The sequence below is a fragment of the Balaenoptera borealis genome (genome assembly GCF_965194805.1).
Source record: "Balaenoptera borealis genome assembly, chromosome: 12".
Taxonomy (NCBI): domain Eukaryota; kingdom Metazoa; phylum Chordata; class Mammalia; order Artiodactyla; family Balaenopteridae; genus Balaenoptera; species Balaenoptera borealis.
In genome coordinates this window covers 38,946,942-38,972,932 of record NC_138869.1, presented here as the reverse complement: position 1 = coordinate 38,972,932, position 25,991 = coordinate 38,946,942, and the positions used below count along the sequence as shown (strand labels likewise).

The following is a 25,991-nucleotide window of genomic DNA, read 5'->3' as shown; positions in this document are numbered from 1 at the left end:
TGTGGAGTTGAATTTAATTTATTTAGTGGTTCCCTAATGATCTGCAAGACTGAACACACTTCCTAACAGTCAACCTTAGCTCCGTCCATGTCTCCTGTACATGGTTTCTGGTTGCCTGGAAGTAAATAGATTTTCATGTGGTACTTAGTGTCTCATCCAGGGCTGATGCCTAATACCTGCCCCTTTTATGAAATTAATTAGATACTTTGTATAGAAACACAGACTAATCACCACAGTCCAACTGCTCATAAATAACTATTGTTACATTTAGGCATATAACTCACCAGACTTTTCCATACATGAACATCAATTTTTATCTTTTACAAAAATGAGATTATACTGTACATGCTTTTAAAAACTCTGCTTTGTCAAATACCAATATATAGTGAACATCTATTCATATAGCGTTATTTTAAATGGCTGCTTAGCTTTCATCATGTGGATTCCATATATTTTATTTAACTAGACTTCAACAGTTGGATTTTTAGGTTACTAATTGTATGTATTAGGTAAAATTAGGTTCAGCTTTTTTACAGAAAACTCCAAAGAACCGTGGCTTAAATAAGATGGATGTTTATTTCTCCTTAATGTGAAATAACCCAGAGGTGGGCAGTCCAGGGCTGGTATAGCAGTCATCAAGGACTCAGGCTTCTTCTATATTTTTGCTCTATCATTTTTCTGGATATCTTCCATTCTTAGGGTCACTTGTTGGCCCAAAATGGCTGCAGAAGCTCTACACATCACATCAACGTTCTACACAGTGCACAACAAGGGCTTAATTTCCAAAATATACAAACAGCTCATACCACTCAACAACAAGAAAACAAACAACCCAATCAAAAAGTGGGCAGAAGAGCTAAATAGACATTTCTCCAAAGAAGACATACAGATGGCCAATAGGCACATGAAAAGATGTTCAACATCACTAATTATTAGAGAAATGCAAATCAAAACTACAATGAGGTACCACTTCACACCAGTCAGAATGACCATCATTAAAAAATCTACAAATAACAAATGCTGGAGAGGGTCTGGAGAAAAGGGAAGCCTCCTACACTGTTGGTGGGAATGTAAATATGTAAATTGGCACAGCCACTATGGAAAACAGTATGCAGGTTCCTTAAAAAACTAAAAATAGAGTTGCCATATGATCCAGCAATCCCATTCCTGGGCATATACTGAGACAAAACTATAATTCCAAAAGATACACACACCCCTATGTTCATAGCAGCACTATTTTCAATAGCCAAGACATGGAAACAACCTAATGTCCATCAAGAGATGAATGGATAAAGAAGATGTGCCATATATTTATATATATATATATATATATATATATATATATATATATAAAACTCAGGCATCAAAAAGAATGAAATAATGCCATTTGCAGCATTATCATACTAAGCTAAGTAAGTCAGAAAGAGAAAGACAAATACCATATGATATCATTTATATGTGGAATCTAAAATATGATACAAATCAACATATCTACAAAACAAAAACAGACTCACAGATATAGAGAAGAGACTTGCAGTTGTCAAGAGGGAGGTGGTGTAGGGGAGGGAAGGAATGGGAGTTTGGGATTAGCAGAGGCAAACTATTATATATAGGATGGATAAACAACAAGGTCCTACTGTATAGCGCAGGGAACTATATTCAATATCCTGGGACAAGACAAACCATAATGGAAAAGAATATGAAAAAGAATACATATATATGTATATATATAAAACTGAGTCACTGTTGTACAGAAGAAATTAACACAACATTGTAAATCAAATATACTTCAATAAAATTTAAAAAAACACCCCCCCCTCAAAAAAAATCCCCAAAGTTCTAGGTAATACAGAGGAGAAATGAAGAGTTCAAAAGGCTCCTCCCCAGCCAAATTAGCTGCCTTTAAATAGCCTCCCTGGAAGTCCTGTACAACACTTCTGCTATCTTGTAGTTGGCCATACTCAGCTGCAAGGGAGGCTTTGAAGGGGACTTAAAAGAGTTCTATTGCTAAGAAAAGGGGGAAGAATGGCTATTGGGTAGCAACTAGTGGTTTCTGCCACACCGATTTTTGCCCTTATAATCAATGCTGTCATGTATCTCTTCTAACTAAATACTTTTACACATCCATAATTGTTTCCTTAGAATTTATGTTGCAGAAATAATTGTGCCAGGTGAGCACATTTTAAAATATTATTACTATTTTTTGTTATTGCAAAGGAATGTATGTTTGTTAAAAAAAAATCCAAAATAGTAGAAATGTAAACTGTTTTAATACATATTGCCACTCTGAAATGTGCCAATCCACATTAATTAGCAGTGAACCAAGGGGGCAATTTCCCTATATTCTTATCAGTTCCCTCTGGCCCTGTTGTCTTATCAACTAATCTAATAAGTAAGAAATATATTAATTTGTACTTTGATTACTCACCAATTGCCTTTTGAGATCCTTTGCTTATTTTTCTAAAGGGGTGCTCATTAAAAATAACTTAAAAGGGCTCATATATTTAATAGTTACTTGATAATTACCATATGTTCTAATACTTTTTCAAGTTGTCACTTCCTTTTAAGTTGATTTACAGTGTTTTTGTCATGTAAAAAATTTTAAACTTTATACACTCAAATCTATCTTTTCCTTTAAGGCTTCCCCTTTGGCATAAGTGCTAACACTTAACAGAAATAAACTATTTTTTCTTTTCTCAAATTAACAATTTCCGTGTTGCATTCGGAATTAAAGTCTAAGTACTGAGAGCCAGCCATTAAAATAGGCAGTCAGTGAAGAAGTAACCTCCTTTCTTTTCTCCTGGCACAGAGCCTTGTGCCAATTACCTGAGGGGAAAAATCTGAGTATGAACATCAACAATAAAGCAGCATAGGTGAATCTCACCTGCAGTGGTTATGTTTCTGATGACTGAAATGTAAATGACATATTTGTTTCACTAGAATCCTATTTTTCCTTTTACTTACATTATGCCTAATCTTAGGGAAATATTTCACAAACTAGACACCTAACTATTAATTCAAATGGAGCCTCCCTGCGTCTGAGAAACTATGGAATTGTGGGAAGAACATGAGCCTTGAAGTCAAACAACCTGAGCTGAAATCCTACCAACATTTATTACTTACGGAATTTTAGGCAGGTTACGTGACCTGGAAGGGTCTCAGTGTATTGGGGCATTAAAAGGATTAGAGAAGATAATTAATGCGAAAGCACCTAGCACCATAACTAGTTCATGGTGATGAAGACCATCAACAGATGTTTCCCCAGTCTGCCAAGAAGCTGAAGACTTTAAGTGTATCCGTGCTTGATATTGTCCTTGGTACTAAGAATTCCTTTACAAGGCAAATAATCACCTTCTACTTTTTCTGTTTGGTGGTTCCTATTTTCAAATATTAGGGTAGCCGAAAAATAACAGGACCGCTCTGACCTTCTGTGCTCCTACCCTTCTACCTTGAACCCAGTCTTAGAATACCCTCCCTTCTTCCTTTGCCCTCAAATCTACTCCAGTTAATGGGAGGTTAGGGAGGGGTGGGGGAAATTGGTGAATAGGTGTTACCCAAGGCTGAAGAGCTAGCAGGTCAGTGAGCCAGCAATCAGCCCCACATCTGATTCCTTCTCTTGACTTTTAAGAATTCAAATTGTTCAGATCTCTTTTTTTTTTTTTTTTTTGAGAATTATGTTGTATTCGGAGGGAATTTTTAGGACTTCAACTCCGGGAGGCAGCATCTCAAGTAACCCTGAGAGAACTGCTCCAAGGAGGAGAGGTGTGGAGCTAGGATATATAGGAGTTCTGCAAAAAAGGGCAGATAGTCAGAACATCAAGTTTTTCAGATCTCTTAGACCGAGTGGGATCTTAATATCCTTGAGGAGGGGAGGGCCAGGGGCATTTGTTTATTCTCTGGCTGGACCTGAAGAAACTGAGGCCCAGAGAAAGAACAGACTTGTGTGAAATGCGCAGTCGGTGGTGGAGCTGAAACCAGGGCTGCAGCTTCCGCAGCTCCAGCCCGTGCCCTCCCTCCGAGTCCTTCGGTGCTGATGAGTGGACACGATGGGTCGCTCACAAGTTTGAGCGGCAGAGGTCAAGACATCATTAGTTGCAGCCTGGAAAAGAGCCATTTTGTATCCAAGGGGAATAATATGCCAGATGAATAGGAACATTAGTGATTTTCATTTGCTATGAGCTAACTTCTCTCGAGAAAGGTGAGTGGACTTTTTAAAGCCATATGCTGGCAGATTTCATTCTGTGCTATTTCTGAGGTCTTGGCAGCAGAGCTGACTCTCCATCCCAGATCTCTGAGAACTCCAAAGAATACAGTGCAGGGTGTTCCTGTGAATTCAGATTTTGAAGCATCAACAGAATCTGGGTGCCGTGGAGTGGAATGGGGATGCATGGTGAGCTGCTCAGGCCCCAAAGTCCACATCGGCTTCCAGCAGATGGGCTGATCGCCAGTCTGAGGACTCAGAAAAACCATTCATGGGCCTCTTACTGCCGAGATGGGTGAGGAGGGAGCGTGGAAGTGAGGTTTGCTGGGAGTGGGTGACCAACCATGTGCCAGCCAGATTCCCCCAGCTGTGGGGAATACTATTCATAAACATCAATTATCAATTACCCATCTGGGCCTGGCAGGTTCCATGAGTTTACAAGCAAAATACCCATAATAATTTCATAGCTGGAATTCACTGATCTGGAGCTTTTGTTTACTCTCCAGGAAGTTCATATAATGCGCATTTGTGTGATAAGTGGGTGGGTTGTGGTGCATGCTGGGAAAATAGTTTGACTCACACATTTATTAATAAATTTAGAATTGAAAAAAATTACTCTGGCACTAGCCAAATATGCTCTGGCTCCTTTATCCTCGTGGAATGCTTAAGCAGTTTAATTGGTTCAATTCATCCTGGCTCTAATACCACCCCTCACCTCCACCATCCCTAGCCCCTACCTGGGGACACATAGGGTAAAAAGCTCTTGGTAACAGTCCGGAGTTCATGTTCACTCTCTGTGTTGCAGAAAGGGACCTTGGGAACCACCTTCCCCTTGCATCCCTGTCTTCCACATTTTATCAAAGTGCCTGGCTTCACAGTGATGGTTGTTAACTGAGGAGCAGAAGTCCCAGGCTGGGCCTGTGGTTGGAATTCTGGTGGTTTAGGATGTGTCCGCTGAGTTAGGAGGGCAGGTGGCCAGCCTGTGTCGCTCTGCAAGAATGAATTTATATGGACAAGAGAGACTTGCTCAGAGAGGAAGTTGTATACCGGGGAAGAGATGGGAATGTGGCAGACGGAGAAGAGGATGTTGTATGTTTCATGCATGAGTTATCCCACAGGGACCCCAGACCTCATCTGAGCCCTTTGGAGAGGGCTGTAGGCACAAGCCGAACAGTAGTTTTCATCGGGATGGTGGCTCGTGGCAGCACAGCTGAGGCACTTCAGGGCCTAGGGGACTCAGGACAGCACAGAGCGGGACAGAGGAGTGCCTCAGAGAGTTGCTTTGATAGTGAAAACTTCAGTGAACCTGGCTTGGCCTTGGCACCCAGAGGGCTATCACCACTCAGGGTGGCCAGCAGCAATGATAGGGGTGAATCCAGCCCTCACTTGGCTTTGTAGGGAGCTGACATCAACTAGGGGCTCAAGCAGAACACCAAAGGGATGTCTGTGACTCAAGCAAGGTACCTCAGGTTCTCTCAGAAGTAACTAGATAGGACTTTGCGTGGGACAAGACCCAGTGAATTTGGGCGCTTAATGACTGGCACAGTGCCTGGGGAAGCTCAGGCTGTTTTGAATTCTCTTCCTTCATCAAGAAGAAGAGTAACCATTACATTTAGAATGGATAAACAGCAAGGTCCTAATGTATGGTGCAGGGAACTATATTGAATATCCTGTGATAAACCATAATGGAAAAGAATATAAGAAAAGAATGTATGTATGTGTATAACTGAGTCACTTTGTTGTGCAGCAGAAATTAACACGGCATTGTAAATCAACTATACTTCAATGAAAAAAATTAAACAAAAAAAAGGAGAAGAGTAACCAAGGATTATGGGGTACATGGCAATGATAACAGTCTTTGGTCTTGAGTCCCCATCCACTGTCCTTTCTGGAATCCAGCACCCACTCTGGAATTCTCTTCCAGTTGTCATTAAAGTGTTTCACCTGCCCCTTCAGGGCTGCTCCCTCTTTCTCACTGTCTTCCTTCTTCCTTATACACTGGCTGTTTCACCTAATTGTTCTTTCCCTTTGCACTGACTCCAGTTTCTCACAGCCGTGTTGGTGCTTCTGCCACTGTGGATCCTGATGCCAAACCCATCCCTGCCAAGGTAGGGAGCCCTCTCTCCATCAGAGCTGAACTTTGACTTGGCTCTTCAAAATAGTATCTTTTGCTCCCTAATGTTTTTATAGCCTCCCCATTCAATGAACTTAAGAACAAGTTACTGCCAAGCATGGCTGCAAGACGCGTGAATTACAAATTGTCTCATGGAAAAGTTCTCTGTCCACTCATAGTCAAAGAGGGTCATCTCACATGACACCATAAAACTCCTAGAAGAGAACATAGGCAAAACATTCTCTGACATAAATTGTAGCAATATTTTCTTAGGTCAGTCACCCAAGGCAATAGAAATAAAAGCAAAAATAAACAAATGGGACCTAATCAAACTTACAAACCTTTGCACAGCAGAGGAAACCATAAACAAAATGAAAAAACCTACAGACTGGGAGAAAATATCTGCAAACGATGCAACTGCCAAGGGCTTAATTTCTAAAATACACAAACGGCGCATACAACTCAATAACAAAAAAACAAACAACCCAATCAAAAAATGGGCAGAAGACCTAAATAGACATTTCTCCAAAGAAGACATACAGATGGCCAATAGGCACATGAAAAGATGCTCAACATCGCTAATTATTAGAGAAATGCAAATCAAAACTACAATGAGTTACTACCTCACACCAGCCATCATCAAAAAAATCTACAAATAATAAAAGCTGGAGAGGGTGTGGAGAAAAGGGAACCCTCCCACACTGTTGGTAGGAATGTACATTGGTGCAGCCACTATGGAAAACAGTATGGAGGTTCCTTAAAAAACTAAAAATAGAGTTGCTATATGATCCTGCAATCTCACTCCTGGGCAAATATCTGGACAAAACTCTAATTCAAAAAGATACATGCACCCCTATGTTCATAGCAGCACTATTTTCAAGAGCCAAGACGTGGAAACAACCTAAATGTCCATCAACAGATGAATGGATAAAGAAGATGTGGCATATATATATATATATATATATAATGGTATATTACTCAGACATAAAAAAGAATGAAATAATACCATTTTCAGCAACATGGATGGAACTTAGATTATCATAATAAGTGAAATGTCAGACAGAGAAAGACAAATACCATGTGATACCACATATGTGGAATCTAAAAAAATGATACAAACGAACTTATTTACAAAACAGAAACAGACTCACAGACTTAGAGAATGAATTTATGGTTACCAGGGGGGAAGGGTGGGGGGAAGGGATAGTTAGGGAGTTGGGGATTGACATGTACACACTGCTATATTTAAAATGGATAACCATATACTACTAAATGTAAAATAGATAGCTAGTGGGAAGCAGCCGCATAGCACAGGGAGATCAGCTCAGTGTTTTGTGACCACCTATAGGGGTGGGATAGGGAGGGGGGGAGGGAGACTCAAGAGGGAGGGGATATGGGGATATACGTATATGTATAGCTGATTCACTTTGTTATAAAGCAGAAACTAACACACCATTGTGAAGCAATAATACTCCAATAAGGATGTTTAAAAATATATATAAATAAATAAAATGGATAACCAACAAGGACCTATTGTCCTTGTTGGTTAGCACAGGGAACTCTGCTTAATATTATGTAACAACTAAATGGGAAAAGAATTTGGAAAAGAATAGATACATGTATATGTATAACTGAATCACTTTGCTGTACACCTGAAACTAACACAATATTGTTAATCAACTATATTCCAATATAAAGTAAAAAGTTAAAAAAAAAGAAAACAAATTTATGGTTACATAAAGGGAAAAGGGGTGGAGAAGAGATCAATTAGGAGTTTGGGATTAGCAGATACAAACTACTATATATAAAAGAGATGGACAATAAGATCCTACTGTAAAGCACAGGGAACTATATTCAGTATCTTACAGTAAAACATAATAGAAAAGAATATGAAAAAGAATATACATAGATAGATATAGATATATAAATAACTGAATCACTTTGTTGTACACCAGAAATGAACACAACATTGTAAGTCTATACTTCAGTAAAAAAACAACATCAAAGAGGGTCATCTCAAATATCCTCTGCTATAGGAGAATTCTCTTCTCCATACCCCTCTGCTCATCGATCATTTTCCACACATTTAAAAATTTTATTTTCCTCACTCTTCAGCATTTTCCCTTCTAGAATGGAATGCCATAAAACCATCTAATACTCTCTTTCAGAAGATTTTCTGTATGACATATCTGGCAGTTGCTTCTGTTTGTTTAAACTTAGAAAAATCAATGATTTCAAACTGCAAATTCAGTTAAAATTTACTTTGTGATAATGTTGTAGGATAATATTGCCAGAGTTTGGAAGCAGAAACAAATGAGGCAGGAAAACAAGATAATCAAGAGGATGATAGAACAGGATCTCTGATTAGTCAAGCACAATTACACGGAATAAATACAATATCAACTTTTGTGTAAAAATCACCCACAGAAGGGGAAAAAAAGGAGGGTGCTTTGTCATCTTTCCCTTTCGTTTCTATTTTTAAAGATATTTTCAAGTTCTCTGAACCGTATTAGTTGTTGCTGTTGTTGTTGTTTTTTAAATACAATTCTGACTTAGATGATTGATACTGCTTTAAACGCCTCTGGTATTCCCTCTTTGGAAGTGTTTCTTCTGAACCCCCATAGCTCTGTGTCAGGTCCACTCTTCGGTCATTCCTCATTTTCTACATGGTGTTATCGGTATTTGTATCCATGTCTTCACTCCCTTGTTTCACTGTAAATTTATTGAGAGTAGACCCATACTTGTATATGCGTTATTAACAGTGAATTTGCTGGTGGCATGAGTAGGTGGAGCTCTTATTTCAAGAATATGTTTTTAAAAATTTGAGTTATCAGGGGCTTCCCTGGTGGCGCAGTGGTTGAGAATCCGCCTGCCAATGCAGGGGACACGGGTTCGAGCCCTGGTCTGGGAAGATCCCACGTGTTGCGGAGCAACTACGCCCGTTAGCCACAACTACTGAGCCTGCACATCTGGAGCCTGTGCTCCGCAACAAGAGAGGCCGTGATAGTGAGAGGCCCGCGCACCGCGATGAAGAGTGGCCCCTGCTCGCCGCAACTAGAGAAAGCCCTCGCACAGAAACGAAGACCCAACACAGACATAAATAAATAAATAAATAAATAAATAAAATTAAAAAAAAATATTTGAGTTATCAAATACATTATAATGAGGATTTTTCACATGGAATGGATGTTTTGGTGACCCTGAGATGGAGAATATGTTTATATCTCTAATAATTTGTAAGCAGAAAGGGTGTTTCATCTGTAAACCATTTTTTTTTCTTTTTTTGGTTACTTGTATTTGTTTATGGTTCCCAGGGCACATATAAAATGGAAAGACACACACATATACGCATAAACCCTTGAAAGAAGTGGGGATCCCACGGTGCCCTTGTGGGAGGGGAACATATATTCCCAACACCAGCACGGAGTAGAAGTTTTGATGTTCTCAGAGGGTTGGGGATCGCAGCTCTCAAGGGATGAATTTGGTGCTAGGACCCTGCTGGTACTTAGAGGTACTTAGAGGGAGAAGGGAGGTCTGGCTGTGGCCCTGTTGATCAGTAAACCCTCCCAACTGCCCTTCTCCAAAGGAGAGCACAAGGGAATGCAGAGATGGTTCCTATTCCCTTTCTGTTCTTATTTATCTTTTGGTGTTTGATAAATTTGAATTTATCTGAGGACTCTTTACCTGGTTTTTAGCTTAACCCTTTGGAACTCAAGGATTCTCTGGAAATTTTATTGTGCATGTGACCTTACAGAAAGAATCTTGGATAATCCTTTGGCACTTCATGGAAGACCACTGCTAGAGAAGTAATGCTGAATTGGACTTGCATACTCTATTTTGTGAACTTCTTAGTTAGCATGTAGAGCAGAGGTCAGGTGCTCAGGGCCTGGAGCCAGAACAACTTTGGATTTGGGCTCTATCATGTACTAACTGTGCAGAGGCCAGTTTACCATGAAGCTGACAATTAAATTTCAGATTCGCTTCCTTCCTAGAGGGACCCTAGCCACGTGACCAACATAGTCAATCAGTTAAGACTACTGTCTCTTTCCACTCTGATTTCCTCTTGGTCTCTGTTTACCTTGTGCAGAGTGTCACTGGAATGCCCAAGGGCATCTTGGGGATCTGAGTAAGGGGAAGATGAGTGGAGAATATGCCATTTCAACTACAATTTGGAGAGTCATTTTGGAATGTGTCAATAAAATAAGTGAGAAATTACAGACTCCTGATTTGAATATAAGTGAATGGTACTTTTTTTGTGGCTATCTTTAAATTCACTAGAGAACTGAAAGAAAATTCATTTAAAGATAGAAACATGAAATAGAACTGACACAGATGAGCAATAAAATCAGTAGACACTGAGAAGCAAATTATAACAAAAATTTTCAGATTATATCCAATGCACTCAACAGAAAGAAAAAATGCATTCATTTAGCAAGAAAGAAATAATGAAGAAACACTTGTAGCTTTGATAATCCAATTAACAAAGGCGGGTGAATTATATGAGCACACTGGGAAAAGATTTAAATTACGTGCTAATCTGACTCAGAACAAAGATAACATGAAATTCGTAAGTCACTGTAGTGAAGATGTCTGTTGACAGCAAACAGGTTAATAAGTGTTGTCTAATGTGACGTTGATTCAAGATTAATCACTGACAAGAAAACTTGAAATGCCCTGAAGTCTTAGGGCTCAGATATGAAAGAAACTTGATAGAGCTTGTCCCCACCTTTGACAACCCTAAGGATTTATCTGCTATCATCTCTATTGAGTGGTGAAGCTGAAAGATATTTCCTTAACTAAAAATTTTGATCAACCACAATAAGGAAAGATAAATTATTTTTCTGTTTTCTTTATAGAAAAAAAATGCAGCCAAAAAATATCGGAAAAAAATATAATAGAGGTATGTCAGACAGATGATAAAAATTAGTTATTTTTCCAGATTTTATGATACTTGTAATACTTTTACATTTGTAATTTGTTGCATTTTCTTTCCTCATTCTAAATAAATATTTACTTACATACATAAATTTATATTTGGAGTTATGTATTCTTTTCCTTAAAGCAAGAATCCTCAAGTTTTATAAGTTTCGGGCTCCACAAAACTGGATCTACCCTAGAGCTAGGATGACCCTGAAGAGGTGAAGTGCATGTTCTGAGTCTCAGTTTCCTCACGACAGACTGGCGGTCGTACAGATTCCTGGTGAATAGGTCAAGAGGCTTAAATGAGATCATGAGGATGAAGTATTTAGCACAGAATCTGGGACACGGTAAACACTCCTATGAGTATCATCCATCCATTCATTCAGTAGATGTGTATGAAGTAGATGTGTATGACAAGGCACTGCGGATTCAGCAGGGAACAGGATGGAAAAAAGTCTCTGTTCTTAAGAAGCTTATATTCTAGTTTATTCTAATCATTATTGTTATTTACTATTCTCATTATTGGGTCTCTTTCTACTCCTACGCCTCCTAAAAGGGTTGCCAGCTCCTTACCTTTTCAAATGAAATGAATTAAAGTACAATTTGTTTTGAAAATTATGTGCCATCCTTTAGATATGTGGTTCCCCCCGTGATGGTGCAAAACCAGAGTTGGAAACTGATGACTTGATATCCATTCTAATCCTGAGGTGGGATGAGGTTGGCTTTTACAGCCTGCGACTTGGCATTCTGAGTGGTCAGTGATGGAGATGGCACAGCTCAGCGGAGCTCATCATAGTATCTTGAAAGAGGCCTGTCTAGAGGCTTTCACTCCTAACTTCCCTTGGAACCTCAGGGTAGAAGAGACCTCTTGGAACTAGGACACAGAGCTCACTCACTCCTTTCTGGAGCTACCTATTTTTGTAGGGTTTTTCTGGGGTAACTCATAATTTTGGAAATACTGTTTTCTTCACTAATAGCTTCCCAAAACACAGATTTCTAAAGCTGGCGAGGGGTCAGGAAAGGAGGCAGCACATGTTTCTGAGGACCAGAGGGTTGGCTCTCTACTTGTACTCTTTGAGTTCAGGCATCTGCTGAAATTTATTTATAGGTTTACAGAAAGGGTCTTGGTTATTCTAAAGCAGAAGTCCAGGGTACTGGCTTTGGTCCAGTTTTGGAAAGCTGAAATGTTTAACTCTTTTTGTTTTATTTTAGGAGTGTGCTACACTGGTGGAATCAATTGAGGAAGCAGTGATTTGTGAGCACAATGCTTTTTTTTTAATATGAATGACTTGGTTAGAGGTCTGATAGTATTTGGTCACTTAGTGGCAGCTACATTCAGTTATTAAGATTCCAGATCTAGAGAATCTACTTATTCTCTTCTTGCACTGTGAATCTGTTTTTGACACCCAAAATCCCACTAATAGTCCATGAGTTCTGGATGCCTCATTTTGAACAATCCCAGGTACAGACTGTGAGCTCCTTCAGGGCGGTAACCTCATCAGCTAAGTCCTAGGAATCAGGAGGGTATCTGGTACTTAGTAGGTGCTCAATAAATGTTTCTTGAATGAATGAATGATGAATGAAGGACAACATAAGTTAACAGCATTTCCAAAATGGAGGAGGCCTCCACTACCAAAATAAGTTCATACGGTATTCATTTAAGGCATGCTAAGGAAGACTCTGTTAAATAGGTTTACTTCAAAAGTAAATGTTGTGTTTTGAGAATCATCCAGTTCCTGTGTGGATACAGAATAAAGTGCTTTATAGCTGTAGATGCATTTCTGTAAATGGGAAACATTTAAATAGTGTTAAGGTAATTGAGCTGTTTGTTAAGAGTCAGGATAGGCCCATGACTTAGCCAATGGGATTTAAGTCAAAAAGCCTGGGATCTAAACCCTGCTGGGACACATACTGGTTCAGTGGTCTTGGCTAAGTTACCTAAGCTCTCTGAATATTCTCATCTATATAACGGGAATAATAATAATGGATTTTGCAGGGTTGTGAGGAAGATTGAATGAGATAATGCTTGGCACAAAGCAAGTGCTCAGTAAAAATTTCTCCTCCTCCTCTTCCTTCTCCTCTTTATCCTCCTTTGCCCCCTGCTAACTAACCTGGGCATTGCTGATGTCTCCTGCTCACTTTCTCAGCTGAACTCCCCTGGAAACAAGTTAGAATCCAGGGAAAGTTTCTGGAGGCCACTGTTCAGGCCCACCTGGCAGTAATTTTGCATCACCTTTGAATATTCAGAGAGGAAACAACGATTTCTATCCCTAGATTTTACGAAAGAGTCCAGCACTCACATTTTTGCTCATTTAGTTACTGACTATTCCCCACCTACACCTACCCTCTCCCTAAGTTGGATTTCACAAGTATTCCAAATCCTCTGGGATTGCTCTGAGCTCCCTTTTTTTTTTTTTTTTTTTGGTTGTGCCAGCCATTCCCCAACCAGGGATTGAACCCAGGTCACCAGTGGAAGTGTGGAGTCCTAACCACTGGGCCACCAGGGAATGCCCTCTGAGCTCCTTTTTCTTCTTGGAATGCAAGCCTACTTTTATTTTCCTTTTCAGAGATTTTACTGGGTGAGAAACTGGCACTGAAGGCCGTTTCCTAAGGGCTTGGGCCTTGAAGGTGACTGACTTTTTAAAAGCTATTAGTGACGTAGAGAAGCCAAGCAAAGCTCGTCCTTCTGGAGGGAGCCCACACACAGCTCTCTAAAGCAACCCTTTCTCCTAACTCCTCCATGACTACCCAAGGTCAAGCTCATCCGTGCCAGTGGCTGGATTTTGCTCATTTTGTATATTATTTATGTAACATGCGGGTTGTGAGGGAGTGTGGATGTAGATGATTCATAGGCACAAGCAGTTGGAAACAGATTGCAGAAGCCCAGCTCCGTTACTTGGGTGTCCCCCACGCCCCGCCCCCCAAGATGCTTCATATGCTCCTTCCTGCTATGCCCTGCAGTGCTGTTCCAGCTAAATGCAGTCCTAGGTCCCCCACATCCCTATAGAGGAGGGGCCCACGGACACGCCAGAGGCTCTAAACCTATAACAGATTCCGGAGACAAACCCACCTCCCAAAATGTAATTCTCATTAAAAAAAACCTAAACCATAAAATAGCATAAGGAATTCTGAAAAAATTATGATGACTACTTCAATGCTTATTTTTTGAAATATCAAGTTCTTAAAAAAAAAAGTTTCTCATTTTTGTGTTGCTGCCCTGATTTTCTAGGCTCTGCCTGGCACCTGTGCTTAGCTTGCCTAGTGGGCAGCCCGGTGCCTGGTGGGCATGCCATCCTCACATGGCTGAATTGCAGAGGAACCTCTTCTCCACTTTTTAAAAGTTTTGTCCCACCCAAGAGACCTGCCTTCAGGTGACATCCATCACTGTGTGATGCACTGGGCAGAGTACAGATTGTGAAGGTAGACAGGCTTGGGCAGGTGACTCATGAGTTCTATGTATTAGTTATCTACTGTGAAAATAATTCAATGGAACAAACCCCCCCAAAATCTCCGTGGCCTACAAAGCATTTATTGCTCATGATTCAGGGTGACCACCTAGGCAACTTTGTTGATCTTAATGAGCTTATTTACATATATGGGGGTTAGCTGACCACTAACCTAGGATGGCCTAGGCTGGGGTAATGGTGTCTCGACTCTGAGCCCCATGTCTCCCATCCTCGAGCATGCTAGCTTGCACCTGCTCTCTTGGCAATGGCAGACCAAGAGTGAGAATATCCCTAGTTTATGTTAATCTCATCCAAAAAGCACCCTCACAGAAACATCCAGAATAATGTTTGACCATATATCTGGGCACCAGGGCCCAGCCATGTTGACACGTAAAATTAACCATCACAGGTACCACAGGCATGGGTCTATAATTAATTATGAATTCAACAAATTCAATAAATATTTAATGAATGTTAAATACAGGGCTACTGTGTGCCTGGAACTATGTTTATCCATTGGAATACAGCAGTCAATAAGTCATTAACCCTGCCTTCAAAGAACTGACTATTTATTAAGTGTAATTAAGCAGGTAAGAAAACCAAGCACAGCAAATGCCATGAGTTAGCATTTGTGCAGTGTGGTTATATACTGAATGGAGGTTTTTGCATGTGCATTATCTCATTCAATCCCTGCAACAAACCTGGTAGGCAGGCATTGCTGTCTCTATTGTACAGATGAGGAAAATGAGGTTTGGAGAAATTACATGAGCTGTGTGGAGGTCACAAAGCTAGCAAGTGCAGAGCTCAAATTGAGTTCATCTCTGCCTGGTGCCCAAGCCCAGGCCACTGGTGGCTTCACCGTCTCATTTATGTCCTCGTCCTACGACTTGCCGCAGACGAGAGCACAGAGGGGGAGCGGGACAGTGTGAGCCTGAGGTCAGCCTGGAAGGTTGTTGGGGGGGAGCTCTGCTGCCCTCTGAGACACACGTGCCCTCTCATCCCTGCTGGCTGGTTGGCGTTGCCACTTCCGGAGCCTCTGGGATGTAGGTGGCAAACAGGCCACCAGCGTTATCCTGGAGTCTGCAAGTCCATCCTGGGAAAAAGCCCTCTCAGTATCCTCATCCTTTAAAGGAACAAATGAGCATGTGTCTGTGTGTAGGTAGAGGGATGGAAGATTTGAGCCCTTTCCAGGGAAGCCACCTCTCATCCATTCTGCTCAGGGACATGCTCTGGGTGAGCATGTGTACAGACATACATATGTAATATTTTCAGACTTTACTGCTCGCAGCAGGGGTGCAGATGGAACTATGCTAACGGACATTGGGGAAGCATGCTCCCCACACAGGGATTGCTCCTATGCATGTTTAGAGCAAGCTATCCGCTAAGGGGCTTCTCTCTCTAGCAATTAGCTCTGGGCTGTGCATGGCTATGCACACGTTAGCTGTTGGCCTGGTGCAGCTGGCCAAAAGCCTGACCTGGCCCACAGATGAAGAACCGGCGGAGGCGGGGGAGAAGGGGGCGCTTTATGTAAGTGGTTTTTAGACAGATGGAGGATTTATTTTAACTGCATAAGAAGCAGTCTTTCTTGAATAGAGATGTAGGTCCTTTTGCAAACCTGTGTTAGACAAAATTTGCTGCTGCTGCTGATACTTTCCTAAATGCCCCTCTATTTCCCTGATAATTGCTCATCAGTGTGTCAAGTTGCATCTGAGCCATTTGCTGCTTATACAGACGCTCAGCAATTCTCAGTATATCCCCCACTCACTGCAAGTTTACTCCAGTCCTACTAATGCCACCTGTAGAGCCTTGAGCCAGGTTGTAGCTGATCCAATGGCTTTGAGAATGGACAAGTGGATATTCACAACATGGGGCAGTGAGGAGACTGAACAAAGCAAGTTCAAGTTGTGCCCCATAGACGGTCCAGCTTCAGGGAAAACCCACTGATCTCCATATCTTTGCCCTGTTAGAGTTCACCCTTGAGAGAACCTCCAAGTTCTCCCAAAATAAGAACCCTCAAGACTTAGAGGAACCTGGCTTCCAGCATCTCCATCTTCAGAGCTCATGCTGGGAACCATCTTTAGTGGCCTTTCCCTTGGGAACCTGGAGGAAGGAGAGGCTGGCATCCTGGATATTCTTTGGGTTAAAGAATTCTGACTCTAACAAGGAAAACATCAGCTTGGATCATCTGGTTCCTATGCAGCTATAATCAAGATGAAATCACTTATGCCAGCTGTTAATTTTATCAGTGACAAGCGAGTAAAACCTGATCTCTCCAGCAGGAAGCAGCTTTTTTGAGCTCACAGCTCTGTAGGATGAGATTTTCACAAGAAAGCACAAAGAGGTTTGAGGTGTTACATGCGGAGATCCTTTGTCCTAACTAGTTACGTGCTGGGCGGAAGGAAGTTCACCCCAGGTGTGGGTTTGTGTAGGCACTGTGCCAATTTTGCTAATCTCTGTAAAGTCAGCACCCTTCACTGAGAGGCACACAATACGTGTTTGTTAGAAGGATGAGTATTGAGACCAGCCAGAATGGAGGCAGGCTCAACCAAAATAATCCTAACCAATTTGTAAACAGTACAGTGTGTGAAACCAATTTCTTGTGCAGGTTGCTGGGGACAACATGGCAGGGGACAAGAAGGGGCACAGAGCTTCTCAGCCTCTGTCACTGGCCCCCCTCCACACTGCCAGTCACAGAAATTCCAAGAATTTCTTCTCTGGCCTGTCCACTCTCTGCATCTTGGAACGTTTGCCTTACTCCAAAGGAGCACATTGTTTTTCATCTCTGTGGCTTTGCATGTGTTGTCGCTTCTACCTGGAGTGCTTTCCCCACTTGCCTGGTAGCCTCTCTCCAGAACAAACCTGCTTGGATTTCTGTGCTGGGGTTACTTGTGACCTTGGCAACTTGCCCAAATCATCTAATAATTTTCATCTGGAGAACAGGAATGATAATAATAGTACCCAAATCAGAGGACTGCTATAAGGATTGAATTGGTGAGTACACACAAAGTACCCAGAACAGAGCCCGGAACGTGGCACTTAGGACCCATCAGCCGCCATCTCTCTTGTGATTCCTTCCTCTTCTGCACCCCTGTCAGGGTTGTTTTCTTTTTTGTCTACCGGCACTAGTTTATTCTCTTCTCTTTCCCACTCAGCACCTTGGCTGGCCCACTTCCTTATTCAACAACTCTCAGGGGCTTGCCAATTCCCACCCAATTACATTCAAAGCTCCTTAGCAGAATTCAAGTCTTTCCATTTTCCAGGCCAGCGATTTTGACAAAATATTTCCCCACTCTTTCCTGATCCACACCTGATCTTTCTGCCTAAAGGTGCTCTGTCTTTGTCCCCAAGCAAGTTCTGTGCCCTCTCACCTCCTCGCTCTGGCTGGCCCTGTCCTTCCCCACCTCTGCTTGCCCAGACTTCAGCGCATGCGGAAGGAAGAGCAGCAGCTTGCATGCCAGGGTTGGCCTTCCTTGATCTTCAGGCTTCAGATACTCTGGGCTTGGTTCTGGAGGTCAGATCCTGCACTCACATTCAGAAAGGCAGTACATCCTCTGATCTATTCCGAGGTACATTTGTACGTTGTAGCCAACTGAAACCCATCAGCTTTCAAGCTTATAAAAGGTTAATGCTCTCTCCTCACCCAAAGTGCCCTGATTTGCTCGCCTCCTTGTGACATTTGTTTTATTACACTGAATTTGGTTACTTCAAGGGCCAGTATTGGTCATTCTGAGGGATTTTAATTCAGAAAATATGAAGCAGACCACTTGTGCTATAGACAGTCACTGCATCTTATTGTCCCTGAATACGTATGGCTTTTAAAATCGCCATTTAATGATTCATATATGGCAGAAAGTGCTTATCATATAATGTTAGGTGAAAGAAATCAGAATACAAAATTGCATTTACAATATGATTATAATTATGTATGAATCATGTGGGTTAGGACTAGAAGAGGCCGGAGGCAAATGACAATAGCTTGATTTGTTGGGATGATGGAATTAGAGACAACTTTTTCTTCTTTTTTTACTATTGTGAAAATGCTTTGCCATTATGCAAAATAAAAATATCAATTAGTAATGTTAATAGCCACCATTTCTAATATTATATTCACAACGTACTAATAAACACATGCTCAGTCTGAACTGCTGAGCTCTGTATTATCTCATTTAATCCTCCCCACACGTCTGTAAGGTGGGAATGTTTACCCCTGGTGCACGGGCAAGAGAGGAGGATTCTCTCCAAGTGGCACAGATGCTGAGGGGACAGCCGAGTGGCCTCCCGCACTGTGGCTCCTGTCACTTTAAACCTGTTCTCTTATCTACTGCTTCTTTCTTATCAAAACAAAACCAAACAACTTTTCATGAATCAATCATACAAGCTTATTATAGAACAATTAGAGAATACTAGAAAGAAAAAAACTTTTAAGATAAAAATTAGTCTGAATGACAAAACCTGGGAAATCCGTTGTCAATCTGTGGACATACCTTCCAGGTCATTTCCTTTCACGGCTGCCACTGTGATCCTCCTGCAAATGGCTCACTAGGACCTTTGGTATGTTTTCCCCATCTGGGAGGTAGAGAAGGAGGAGAAATATTTGTTCTTAAACCATAGTCTTTATTTATTTATTTTTTTGATGGCACTTTTTTATTGAAGTGTAGTTGATGTACAATATTATGTTACAGATGTACAGTATAGTGAGTCACAATTTTTAAAGGTTATACTCCGTTTATAGTTATTATAAAATATTGGCTATATTCCCCATGTTGTACAATATACCCTTGTAGCTTATTTTATACCTAATAATTTGTACCTCTTAATCTCTTATCCCGAGGTTGCCCCTTCCCCTTTCCCTCTCCCCACTGGTAACCACTAGTTAGTTCTTTATATCTATGAGTCTGCTTCTTTTTTGTTACATTAATATCTTGTTGTATTTTTTAGGTTCCACATATGAGTGATATCATACATATGTCTTTCTCTGTCTGACTTATTTCACTTAGCATAATGCCCTCCAAGTCCATCCATGTTGTTGCAAATGGAAAAATTTCATTCTTTTTTATGGCTGAGTAGTATTCGATTGTATATATATGTACCACATCTTCTTTATCCATTCATCCATTGATGGACATTTAGGTTGCTTCCATATCTTGGCAATTGCAAATAATGCTGCTATAAACATTGGGGTGCATGTCTTAAGCCTTAGCCTTGGGACTAGGGCCTAGAAAACTCATGAAACTACTGCTGAGGGGCAAAATTTCCTCTCTTGAAATCTAAGATGGGATTGACTGAAGAAATGGAGCTTGGATGGACTGAGTCTACCCCCATGACAGAATTAGGCAGGTGAAGAAAAATGCTATGCTCGCGTGACTGTTCTAACTCTCATACTTCCATGATCTGGGGAGTAGATAGATTTTAGGAACTCTTGCAAATCTTTAACTAAATTTTGATCTTTAAACAACTTATGCATATCTGGAATGAAGAATGGAGACCCCTTTATCCTAAAATCTCTGTAAAATTATAAAGCAATTAGATAGTGCCCAAAGCCTTATGGTTTTCCATTGTTAGTGCTATCAGAAGATAATCCAGAGTTTCCTAATATTTTCATTTGATTAAAATAGTTAGTCGCCAGCAACTCCTCAGCCTGGACAAATAGCTGGGAGGGCGCCGGCCACGCAGAGCCAGTAAATCAACCATTAACTCCCCGGCAAGGCCTGGCCAGGGGAGGGAGCGGCGGCCGGAGCCGAGTCCGCGGGGCTAGAGCGAGGCCCCCAGCCCGGGTTGGGAGCCGTCCACGCACCAGCGGACAGGGTGCGTGAAAGTGGGTCCCCCCGGGGCCTCCAGATCCCCTCCAGAAGCCTCCGCCTGCCGGGCCTTTCAAGCCCGCACCTCGCCTCGCCGGTCAGGTCGGGTTACCGTGCGGCCCCCGGGCAGGCTGGAACATTAACGAGCCGCCCCGGGCCTCGCGGCCTGCTCTCCCCAGGAGAGCCTGCCGCGCTTGGGCAAGCTCCTCGGATCCGGTCGGGCTCCTCCAGACACTGGCTTGCCAAACCAAACCGATGGCCCCCGTGTCGACTAGTCTCCCAGCGGCACCCTCCCCACGGAGCCCACCGTGGGGCGGCACGCAGGGGGTTAAAAGCTCCGGTTCGCCCTGGCTCCTCCGCGGCGCTGAGGAAACGCTGATCAAAGTGCTTACGGGGAAGGAAACGCACACGCACACTTGGGCCTGGGTCGAAGAAGAGCGACTTCGAGAGACGGCTCGGGAGCCGCCTGCCTCGACCCGCTTCCCACACTCCCGGGAACGCGATGGCGGCGGCGGCCCGCGCGATTCTCTCCGCGGAGCTCGGCGCGGCGGGGCCGGGAGGCCGGCGGGGAGGGGGATGGAACGAGGGGGCGGGAGGCGAAAAAAAAAAAAAGAAAATAGTTAATAACTTCCAGTTGAGGGTTTTAAAAAAAATAATAATTTATTAATTTAGCAATGATTTCAATCTTTGGCATTTAGTTCTATCGTACGGACAAAATTTATGAAGGATATGTGGGATAAAAATGCAGATGAGCTGATTTATCTTTTATTCAATTACTTATTTACTTATTAATTAACCTAGTAAATATTTATTGAAAAACAACTATAGGAAAATCCTTCCTCGTGCATTTGCTATAAAATTATAGTCAAGAGCATTGCCTATTTTACATATTAATGTTCTATGTATGAAATTCACATGAAAAGTTTCTTCTAGAATTAAGTTCCAGAAAAATACTTTAGTTCATTTGAGTTATACCAAGCTTTCTCTTTTCTGATAATAGCCATTTATCATTGTGTTTCCCATTTTGTCCTGGCTGCCAGGAAGTTCAGAGATACTCTCTTTTTTTTTTGGCTGCGTTGGGTCTTCGTTGCTGCCTGCGGGCTTTCTCTAGTTGCGCCGAGCGGGGGCTACTCTTTGTTGTGGTACGTGGGCTTCTTATTGTGGTGGCTTCTCTTGTGGAGCATGGGCTCTAGGCGCACAGGCTTCAGTAGTTTCAGCACGTGGGCTCAGTAGTTGTGGCCCATGGGCTCTAGAGTTCAGGCTCAGTAGTTGTGGCACATGGGCTTAGTTGCTCCGCGGCATGTGGGATCTTCCCAGACCAGGGATTGAACCCATGTCCCCTGCATTGGCAGGCGGATTCCTAACCACTGTGCCACAAGGGAAGTCCCCAGAGATACTCTTGATAATCAATCACAAGCATCATATTAACCTCATGGTTGGTATATTTATCCCTTTCTCCTTTTTATGGCCCTGATTTTCTGCTTTATTAACATTGTTATGTGTCTATTCCTTTGACAGGCCACCTCAGTTCTTGTAGACATCCTCATCAGATGCCTATCCGTTGGAACTAGATAGAGGTGATGGTTGCACAACCTTATGAAGGAACTAAATGCCACTTTAAAACGATTAATTTTGTTAGGTGAATTTTATCTCAACAAAAAAATTTTTTTCCTTAAGAAAAGCATATCAGTGACCAAATGACTTTGATGATGATAATGGTGATGGTGATGACTAGGCTCTATTTGAAAACAGAGTGTTTCCCATGGTGGCCAATGGGAACTGTGGGAAAGCCATCCAGGGAACCTGCCTCATTGCTTTAGAAGAGCAATCATTCACACTGGCATGTGTTCAAGGCAGTCACACAGCTGGCTTTGAGAACGAGAACTCTCTCCCCTATCTCCATCCCTTCTCCAGCCAAATTTTAAAAATTAAACAATGACAAAACAACTTTGTTACTTAAATATTACAAAACAGAAATGTTTCTTGTGGGAAAAATCACAAGATAAAAGCTTCCCATACTTCCAACAGCCAGATAGAATCACTGTTAACATTTTGTGTGTATCTTCTAGACTTCTATATTGATTCATTAATGCATACATTCAATTATCCATCTATCCATCTTTCCAAAGTGTGGCTCTCAGCACACCAGTTTCATGATTAAATAAGTTTTAGAAAATGGCTCACATTAGCACCTCCTCTTGGAAATTCATGATGCTCATTGGCATATTCAAAAATTTGAGGAATTTAGTAGCAAAGCTCATTTCACTGTGGTTAATCTAGAGTTCTTCCAATCTACTTGGGCATGGAATCCTTAATTTCTATAACTCAAGGAGCTAATGCAAGTTTTCATGGAAGACAAGAAAGCTGAGGAATACTGAGCTTAAGTCCTAGACCATATTTAATCTATATAGTTGTACTAGAGAGACTGCCTGAATTGATTCTATGGTGTAAATATCTCCCCATGTCAATTACACACTCCTAAACATAATTTTTAATGACTGCATAGAATTCTATTGAATGAAGGTCCCAAGGCTTTCAGAATCAATATCTTATTGCTGGGGGTTTGGATTTTTCCTATTTTTGTCTCTCCTAATGAGCCAACGTTATTATTGCTAACTAAGGCCCACCCCCTAAAACATCCCATCACATGAAGGTCAGTTTTCCTAAAGAGTAATATCTGCACAGATTCTCCATGAGTGTTTTTTAACCTCTTGTAAAAGACCTGTTACTCAGGAACACTCCAGAAAAAGAGAAAGGATAAAAGGATAAACAGAGTAGAAGGGTAGGAAGAAGGGATAGTTTTGCTGCTGAATTGGATTCTTAAAAATTAAAAAAAACGTTATTTTAGATTGTGTATCTGTGGCCAGAATTCTGACCTAGCTCCTGGCCACTCCAAGAGGAGCCTGGTGTTCTAGGACGGCTGAGCTTAAATTTTCTGCGGGTTATGGGTCAGGAGCCTCAGGCAAGGGTTAGGAAACTCATGGAATGTGGGAGCAATTTGTGAGTAGTGTGGAATCAACCCTTCTATGAGTATTTAACCTTATCCTTATTTTTTTTGGCCGCATTGTACGGTATGTGGGATCTTAGTTCCCTGATCTGGGATTGAACCTGTGCCCCACGGAGTCCTAACCACTGCACCACCAGGGGAGTCCCTTAACCTCATCCTTAAATTGTGGGATAAGCCTCACTGGTATATGGAGGGATTCAAGATGGTGCAGGAGACGAGTTTTAAGTGGGTTTCTATGAGCACAGATCACGTGATGAGAAAGACATTCCCTTTTCAATCCTTGTTCAGTCCTCCTCATGTTTTTTAAGGAGCCATTCTCAGTCTGATGCTGGGATACCCTCTAACTTCCCCTGTTGACAAGGAGAGAGACTTCAGGGTTGGATCAGGGTCAGAGCCTTGGCAGTGCCATTGTTTCATTTTCACTGTATTCATTTAAAAAAACTACCTGTTGTAGTTATCTCCTGGTTATGGCAAGAGATCCTTATAAGATTTCTTTAAAAATAAATGTCAGTAAAGAAAGCAGAAAAAGCAAGTAGATAGCAAAGAAAATTATAAGTAAACAGTGATACTCAGATATGGCAAAAAAATCATGACAAGTAACTGAAATTTGGGGAAAAAGTGAGTTAACCGAGGTCTCCTGGCCCCTGGCCAGTGTGAGCTCTTTTCAACTGTATCTTTGTATGATTATCATTCATTGACCCATTTTGGGTCTTCAGTCTGGCTTGCTTTCTTCCTTCTCATCTGCTTTCAACTGCCTGGAGGAGCCAGGAAAGACTTCACATGGTAGGGACATTTAGCTGGGTTTTAAAAGGTGTGAGCATTTGCCACATAATAGAGAGTGGGTATAGAGACGCCTCAAGGGGCCTGACTCTCCTCGTAGGTCACAGTCAGCTTTTCCTTTATTATAAGGGAAATTGCTTGTAATGGGAATAAATAACACTTGGGGCAGTAAATATAGAAGAATTCACTGAAAAACAGTTTGGCCAATAACAGCACTATCTGGGAACTGGAGAAATATTTCTCCTTTCCCCTTTGGTAGCTGGGAGAGCAAACAGCCTTAACAGAGACCAGCAAATAACAGTAATAAAAACTAAAGCCCACGCACAAGACTGAGGGGAGATGTGGGCTTTGAGCAGGGCAAGGGCTAGAAGTGGAGCAGAGCAAAGAAAGGCAGGTAGAAGCCTATGAGGCACAGGTGGGATCTTTTATATTAAGCAAGCAAAAGCTTACAGCAGGAACGAAGTCTGCCTTTATTTTTTTATGACAGAATCAATAGAATCTAATCAAGTTTTGAATGCAATCAGCGTAAGATGAGACATACCAAGTAGGTCCTAGTAGGCAGTAACTAAACATAATTGTGTCCAGAAGGGATTACCAGAGTGATGTTCCACATTTCTCTCCAAGCCCCTCGGGGAGGGAGACTGAAATTGAGAGAGGGTGACACGGTGTGGGTTCACGTCCCCAGAGTTTTGATGCCCTGTTTCATGTTGATTTTTTTCTTCTCTGTAGGAGCTCCTGTGAGACCAGGTTTTCAGCTGAGAAAGGAAATGAAAGAAAGCTGTTCTTCTGGCGGGCGGTAGTGAGGGTTGTCAAAGGTCACTTTCTAGGGCGCACAGACTCAGAAAAGAGAGGCTCGGCTGGAAAGCGCTGAGGACCGGGGGCTCCAAAGGTGGTGGGTGACGGTCAAGCGCCTTCGTAATCTTCATGCACACTCTGCCCAAGTCAACCCGAATACAAAAAACCCAAGCAAAACCAGAGTGCTTACCGTGCTGACGCAGCTTCAAGCTCCCCGGGTGGCCATGCTGGTGCAATCCACTTAAAGCAAGAGCGCGGCTCATCACGTGGGCGGCTCAGCCCCCAGCCAGGTGCCCCTCATAAGCACCTCCCCAGAGAGTGCTCCTGGAGCCAACACTGAAAGGTGATTGTGAGTTGAATTCAGTGATTCTACGAGGTACACGAGAAAAAGAAAAACCACGTTACTGACACAGGCTCTAACATCTTTCATTGTACAGGAGCTGGCTTACAATGATTGGGTGCCAGGCCCTGGGTAGACAGGGCTGGGTTGGAAGCCGATCCTTGCCCTTGAGGAGCCCTCTCCGTCTCAGTGGGTGACCCAGACACATAGTCAATAATGTAACCCCATCAAATTGGGCTGTGATGGGGACCCCAGCATTGGGGTGGGGGGAAGAGACGCAAAGGTAACCAGTGATCATGATTTTGACCTTGATTTTAACCCTTAAGAGTAGTCTAAAGCCACACAAGCCCCTGGGGCGGGGGTGGGGCGGTATCATTCCTCAGGCACATAGTCAGCGTTCAAGAAGCATTTGTGAACATTTGGAGGAAGGAATAAACGAGTGTCTCCGGTGAAGAAACTGGGCCTCAGAAAAGAAAGAACGTGCCTGAGGTCACACAGCTGATACACAGCAAAGCTGGAAATCAGACCTAGGAACCTCAACCTCTTTCTTTCACACACACACAGCATTTGCTGGATGGAGGAGTGGAAAGA

General features: G+C 42.1%; 1 long non-coding RNA gene across 2 annotated transcripts in view; it reads right to left on the bottom strand.

Annotated features, from left to right (window-relative positions):
• LOC309608308 overlaps nt 1-25,761 on the bottom strand; it is a 72,453-nt gene extending 46,692 nt beyond the window's left edge. For both annotated transcript variants that reach the window (XR_014232798.1, XR_014232799.1), the window contains exon 1: nt 19,165-25,761. This is a non-coding gene — a long non-coding RNA (uncharacterized lncRNA). The remainder of the gene's footprint in view (nt 1-19,164) is intronic.
• Nucleotides 25,762-25,991: the final 230 nt, after the last annotated feature.